Source organism: Danio aesculapii, chromosome 16 (genome assembly GCF_903798145.1).
Source record: "Danio aesculapii chromosome 16, fDanAes4.1, whole genome shotgun sequence".
Lineage (NCBI taxonomy): Eukaryota > Metazoa > Chordata > Actinopteri > Cypriniformes > Danionidae > Danio > Danio aesculapii.
The window spans coordinates 6,814,119-6,822,224 of NC_079450.1; positions in this window are offsets into that span (position 1 = coordinate 6,814,119).

Sequence of the window (8,106 nt, forward strand, 5' to 3'; positions counted from 1 at the left end):
CAGTATTTAACAATTCAAATCACTGTCTGACCGACCATCTGAGATTAAGCATGGATATGAACGTTATGATCATGATTTTATATAGTATTGTATTAGTGCTATTTGTTGTTTGCTTTTGGCATCTGATAGAGCTTCTGGACACTGAAAATGAGACATGTAATGTCAGATTTAACAGTCAGACAAGCAGAGCCATATTATGTTTTATTTCTGATGTTTATTGAAGTTATGTTATATAATAGTAGTAGTAATAATAATAATAATGCAACTATAGTAATATCAAATTTATAATCAAATATAGTCATATAATATTATTAATAATTACTATTGTCAACAATTATAATTGTTTATATATGAATGCATTTTTATGTAAAGAATTTATATTTAGTTTTTATCATTATTTTAATCATTTATTAAATGTATTTATTAAAAATGATTATCAGTGCACTAATAATGTAAATAATATAATCAAATAATATAAATTAATACAAATGTTATGTTAATACAAATGATAATATTTCATCCTCATAAAGAGCCATATTATTATTCATTTAATAATAATAAATAGTAAAGTAAATAATGACAATAATAATAAAGCTATATAGTAATAATGATAATAATAATATAGTATAAATATAAACTAGAATAATATGATCAACTTATTAAAATATAAATTCATATTAAATAATTATCAACAATAATTATTATTAATTTATATTTTGATTAATATTTTAATATTATATTATACATTTTATACAGGTATTATGTATGTTATGATAAAAGAATAATAGCAAATTAACAAAATATAAATCCCTAATAAAATTGTACTACTAATAGTTATCATAATTAATGTTAATTATTATTCTTTTATATTTTAATTAATATTTTAATATCATTATAATATACACTTTATACCGATATTTTATAATTATAATAAAATACTACTAATAGTTATCATAATGTTCATTATTATTCATTTATATTTTAACTAATATTTTAATTTTATTATAATATACACTTTATACCGATATTTCATAATTATAATAAAATACTACTAATAGTTATCATAATTAATGTTCATTATTATTCATTTATATTTTAATTAATATTTTAATATTATTATAATATACATTTTATACTGATATTTTATAATTATAATACAATACTACTAATAGTTATCATAATTAATGTTCATTATTATTCATTTATATTTTAATGTATTATTTTATTGTATGCATGGAATGTATTTATATTTGATTTGTTTTATTTTTCATCATCATAGAAGTATAATATTTTTATGATGCATACAATAATTATACCAAAGTAATATGTAATATAAATTAATATAAATCTTACTCAAAATGATCAATTGTTTGATTATTTTTCATCATCACAGAAGTGTAATATTATTGTATGATACAAACAGTAATTATAGCAAAATTATAACCAATATAAATTAATACAAATCTTATTTAAAATAAACATTTTCATTAATAAATAATCATTAATAAAATGTATTATTATTTTGGTCCTATCAGTATATGTGATGTCAGGCTTAACAAATGGACATTAACAAATTATATCTCCTCCATCCATAACGGACAGGAATATTCCCATGAAAAGCAGTGTTTAGGGAATTCCAGGGCTGGTGGTTGTTAATTTTGGGATTGATGGTGGTTTTCCGACTGGGGGAGGAGGAGAAAGCGATGCCGGCGCACCACACCTCAGTCTTGGGTCCCGCCGATTTGGGGAGCGTGTGAAATCCGTGGCACCTCTCCTGCATTCCTGGCTGAATCGCTGCCATATCTGTGATGGACTGAGGCAGAAGAGCAGGCAGCCGGGGATGAATACGGCTTAATCTTTACACAGGCCACATGTGTGCGCTTGATAACATGGATGCTTTCTTCCTGTGCTGGGTTATTCTCATCCGGCTGCCAGGTTGCTGCCTCGAACAGCCGTGTTTCGCTGCGATATTTAGCTTGCACCAGAAAAGAACGATGGCACCTCCTAAGGAGGGGGTTAATGCATGTTTTTGGAATTGGAGGCAAAAATTGCTGTAATTCCTGACACATTTCGAGAGACAGATACGGCGCCTTTTTGCTGCAGACAATATGTAAAAGCAACTATAAATGGGTGGCTCGCTCCTCACAGGCTGATTTTTGATATTTTTTTGTGATGGAGATGAGATGAGGTTGTTTTTGGGCATATTCATATTCATATTCATAGGGTTATGCGATATTGACAAATATATCTTAATATTTGTTTATTTATGGTACTAATTAAGCAATATTTTGCAGAGTGTGTTCTTGTGCTTGGCTGGTTTGGGCCTGTCATGCATCAATATATATATATAACTCGCCAATAGGTGTTAGCAAATCGTAGTCTTCATGAGTGATTAATTGAATTGGATTCAAGGGATTCATTCGAGAAGGCTGATTTATTCAGAAGCATTGTTTGGGCAGAGTCGGTTTCGTTGTTTATATTCCTAGGATTGTGTGATATCGACGAAGATGATATCTTAATATTTTTTATTTATGATACTAATTTAGCGGTACTTTGCAGAGTGTGTTTGGCTGGTTTAAGCCTGTCAGAGATAAATAAATATAACTCGCCAGTAGGTGTCAGCAAATCGCAGTCTTCATCAGTGATTTATTAAATTGTGTATTCAAGCAATTCGTTCAAGAAGGCTGATTCATTTAGAAGCATTGTTTGGGCAGAGTCATTTTTGTAGTTTAAATTCCTTGGTTTGTGCGATATCGATGAATATGATAACTTAATATTTTTTATTTATGATACTAATTTAGCGATACTTTGCAGAGTGTGTTCTTGTGCTTTGCTGGTTTGGGCCTGTCATATATAAATATATATATAAAACTCGCCAGTAGGTGTCAGCAAATCGCAGTCTTCATCAGTGATTTATTAAATTGTTTATTCAAGCAATTCTTTCAAGAAGACTGATTCATTTAGAGGCATTGTTTAGGCAGAGTCAATTTCGTAGTTTATATTCGTAGGATTGTGCGATTTAGACGAATTAAATATCTTAATATTTTTATTAATGCTTCTAATTAAGCCATATTTTGGCGAGTGTGGTTTTGTGTTTGGCTGGTTTAGGCCTGTCATGAATAAATAAATATAACTCGCCTGTAGGTATCAGCAAATCGTAGTATTCATGAGTGCTTCATTGAATTGGATTCAAGGGATTCGTTCAAGAAGACCTATTCATTCAGAAGCATTGTTTGGGCAGAGTCAGTTTCGTAGTTTATATTCCTAGGATTGTGCGATATCGATGAATATGATAACTTAATATTTTTAATTTATGATACTAATTTGGCGATACTTTGCAGAGTGTGTTCTTGTGCTTGGCTGGTTTGGGCCTGTCATATATAAATATATATATAACTCGCCAGTAGGTGTCAGCAAATCGCAGTCTTCATCAGTGATTTATTAAATTGTTTATTCAAGCAATTCTTTCAAGAAGGCTGATTCATTTAGAAGCATTGTTTGGGCAGAGTCATTTTTGTAGTTTATATTCGTAGGATTGTGCGATTTAGACGAATTAAATATCTTAATATTTTTATTAATGCTTCTAATTAAGCCATATTTTGGCGAGTGTGGTTTTGTGTTTGGCTGGTTTAGGCCTGTCATGAATAAATAAATATAACTCGCCTGTAGGTGTCAGAAATTTGTAGTCTTCATGAGTGCTTCATTGAATTGGATTCAAGGGATTCATTCGAGAAGGCTGATTTATTCAGAAGCATTGTTTGGGCAGAGTTGGTTTCATAGATTATATTCCTAGGGTTGTGTGATATCGACGAATATGATATCTTAATATTTTTTATTTATGACACTAATTTAGCGATACTTTGCAGAGTGTGTTCTTGTGCTTGGCTGGTGTAGGCCTGTCACAGAAAAAATCGCAGTCTTCATCAGTGATTTATTAATTAGTTTATTCAAGCAATTCATTCAAGAAGACTGATTCATTTAGAAGCATTGTTCGGGCAGAGTTAGATTCATAGGGTTGTACATTTTAGACGAATAAAATATCTTAATATTTTTATTAATGCTACTAATATTTTGGAGAGTGTGTTTTTGTGCTTAGCTGGTTTAGGCCTGTCGTGAATAAATAAATATAACTCGCCTGTAGGTGTTGGCAATCGCAGTCTTCATGAGTGATTCATTGAATTGTTTATTCAATTGATTCAATCTAGACGGCTGATTGATTCAGAAGCATTTTTTGGGCAGAGTCAGTATATTTTATATTTATAGGGGTGTGCTATATCAAGGAATATGATATCTTAATATTTTTATTTCTGATACTAGTTAAGCATATTTTGCAGAGTGTGCATATGAGCGATTTATTGAATTGTTCATTCAAGCGATTCATTCAAGAAGGCTGAGTCATTCAGAAGCTGTTTTTGGGCAGTGTTGGTTTCATGAGTTCATATTTGAAGTGGTGTGGGATATTAACAAATATGATTTTTATTTATTTTTTTATTTCTGATATTAGTTAAGCGATATTTTGCATCATGTAGTTTTGTGCTTGGCTGATTTGGGCTTGTCATGGAAATATAAATATTACCCGCCAGTAGGTGGGGCAAAGTCCAGTCTTTATAAGTGATTCATTAAATTGTTCATTCAAGCAGTTCATTTTGGGCAGAGTCAGTTTCATGAATTCAAATTCATATGGGGTGTGCGATATTAAAATATGTTATCTCAATATTTTTATTTTTGAAACTAATTAAACAATATTTTGCACAGTTTTTTGTGCTTGGTTTAGGCAAGCCATGAATAAATAAATTTAACTCGTCAGTAGATGTCGGCAAGTACCAGACTTTATAAGTATGAGTGATTCATTGAAATGTTCATTCAAAAGATTTATTCAAGAAGGCTGATTCATTCAGAAGCTATTTTTGTACAAAGCCTCCAGTTTCCCCCACAATCCAAATCATTAAGCAATATGACATGAAAGCTGTTATTTGTGTAAATGTGTTGTATATTTTTTACACATCTCATTACACATCTCATTGAGTTATGAGTGAATCTGCTTTTTGTATGAATCGAGTGAACCAATGGTTTACTTCCCTAATCAAAAGGAGACATGTTTACCTGCCCAGTTTGAATGAATCAAATGAATGACTCAGTGACTGAAATGACTCATGAGACATTTGCTGCATTTGCTAGATGCAGTTTAGGATTCATATATACATGAATCAATAAATAGTTGAAGAGTTCAGATGCAAAACCCTCTAAATCTATCAGACCTCTTTTCTTGTAAATGAGCATTTCTCTGATTAGGTTCAGAAGTTTCGTTTTATATGTAATGAGAAGGTTATTAGCTAAATAAAATAACTTTTTTTCATAAATGTCACTTTAGACAATTCTTAGGTAGAATTTCTTTTGTGTCAAAACCAGCTAAATCCACTTGTGCTTTTTTAGCAAAAACCTCTAATTCCACCTATTGGTACAAGACAGTGTAACTAGTTGATAAATCAATAAAGATGCAATTACAAATAATTTTACCAAACATAAAACACATTACACCACCTAAAATTCAGGTAAAGTCAAGTAAGTGGTGGTTCATTCCACTGCGGCTCTTGATAAATGAGGGACTAAGCCAAAGGAAAATGAATGAATGAAATCTGTTAAGTGCATTAATCAATAACATTAAAAGTGACATTAATACAGTCTTAACAATCTTTTGTTATTTCTGATATTTGGGATTTAGATTTAATGTAAGTAGAGTAATGTAAACTTTGTAAACTAAGCTTGTTAGATTCAAATAATGTAAACATTGGGATAAAAAAAAACTTTGACGTGTGTAAACATTAAAATAAAGTGAATAAAAACATATTCCCCTTGCCCACAGCTATCATAACATGCTATATGCAAAATGCAATAACTATAAAAATGTTATAAAATTAAAATGCTTTGTTGTACTGCAAGTAGAACAAAGCAAACATTGACAAACATCAATATCTGTGCATTGTCCATTAATATAAAAAGTTTATCAGACACATGGTACAAAGTAATATACATAATATATAATTTTATACATTATATTCATCTTTAAAAAATAGCTTATGTTAGCAAATAAAACTAAATAGGTTACTGTGCAAAAAAGGGGATGCCTCTCAGACACTTTTAGAAGCTGTCATTCATTCATCCTCATTCATTCGTCTCTTCTATTTATATCATTTCCCGTTGACCTCTATGAAGAAATATTGCCCAACGTGACTGAAATTTCCTGCACTCGCTGTTGATTTTCCTTTTTCTTGGTTGCGCCATGGCTCGCCAAAACGTGATTATCAATTGTTTCCTTCAGTTTGTTCGGTTCATATAACTTCACACTGGAACTGCTGCCTAAATGAAGGCATGTGATAGCGACACCCGGTGGTTATTTATTGAATTACTTAAGTTTTTGTATAGCGGGCCAGATTCTATTAATATTTATAAAAAGCCACAAAACTGATTGCGGGCCGCAGATGGCCCGTGGGCCGTAGTTTGGACACCCCTGCCTTAGCCCTTCCCCTTACCCCTACCCCTCGTTTTGCGCGTTCATGTGAAGGGGTAGGAGTGTCCCAATTCTATTTAGCTTGCTAAGGGGAAGGGGTGAAAAACCCTTCGAATGAAGATTTTTCAGGACCACACTCGAAACCAAGGAGTAAGAAAATTTCCTAAAATACACCAGCTACAGCAGCAGGATCGCTGCACCCAGAAGTAAGGAGATCCACAAATTAGTATTTTTTGTCATTAATATGAATTTTTACAACAAACAAGCACATAAATAAATTCATAACCGCGTTTGTGCTTTACCGCCAATCTTAAAAAAAAAAAAAACCTAAAATAAAAACCGCTAAATTTCGCAATCTATAATCCATAATAATAATTCCTGTATGGCAGTCCCACAACATTCTGACACTCGATGAATACCCCATAATTAATTCTGTATTTAATCACATAAATGATTTCTTTCTGAAGCATTTTTTCGTAATGTACTGTATATTACACCACTTTCAGTCTTAAGAGTGATTACTTTTTCTTTGGGGGAGGGTTTAATAAGCAAATGCATTGCATATGCCTTGGAGTAATGATTGAGGACCAACTAAACTTCTCTGACCACATTTCTGGAACTGCTCGATCTTGCAGATCCGCACTCTATAACATCAGAAAGGTCCAACCCTTCCTATCTGAACATACAGCTCAACTCATTGTTCAAACTCTTGTTCTCTCCAAACTGGACTATTGCAACTCTCTACTAGCCGGGCTTCCAGCTAATTCTATCAAACCTCTTCAGCTGCTTCAGAACGCAGCAGCACGAGTGGTCTTTGATGAACCCAAAAGAGCACGTGTCACTCCGCTACTCACCCGTTTGCACTGGCTGCCAGTTGCTGCTCGCATCAAATTCAAAGCTCTGATGTTTGCTTACAAAGCGACCTCTGGCTTTGCTCCTTCTTATCTGCTCTCACTTCTGCAGATTTCTGTGCCCTCCAGAAACTTGCGTTCTGTGAATGAACGTCGCCTCGAGGTTCCATCCCTAAGAGGGAAGAAATCACTTTCCCGAACTCTCACATTCAATCTGCCCAGTTGGTGGAATGAACTCCCTAACTACATCAGAACAGCAGAGTCACTTGCTGTCTTCAAGAAACGACTAAAAACTCAACTATTTAGTCTCCACTTTCCTTCCTAATCTGTAACTGCCTCTCTGGCTATACCACTAACTGTACTCTCTCTCTCTCAAAAAAAAACAAACCTTACATTACTAATGCTTTGCTTCATAGACTTTACACACCTGAAACTTGTCTATAGCACTTATTCACTGCTGCTCTTATAGTTGTGTAAATTGCTTCCTTGTCCTCATTTGTAAGTCGCTTTGGATAAAAGCTGACTAAATGTAATGTAAATGTAAATGCAACATGTGATTATTAAGGATAATTAATCATCACATGTACAGTCAGTTTGATTAAAGCTTCTTTCAAATGTTTAAATGACAGATCTATTGAGAACAAAAACCTGTACTGAAATGTTATTCACTTCTGTAACATTCTTGATGTTAGCTCCCACGTTACATATAGATCATTTACGTATTGCACATATTTATGCCTTCAATAT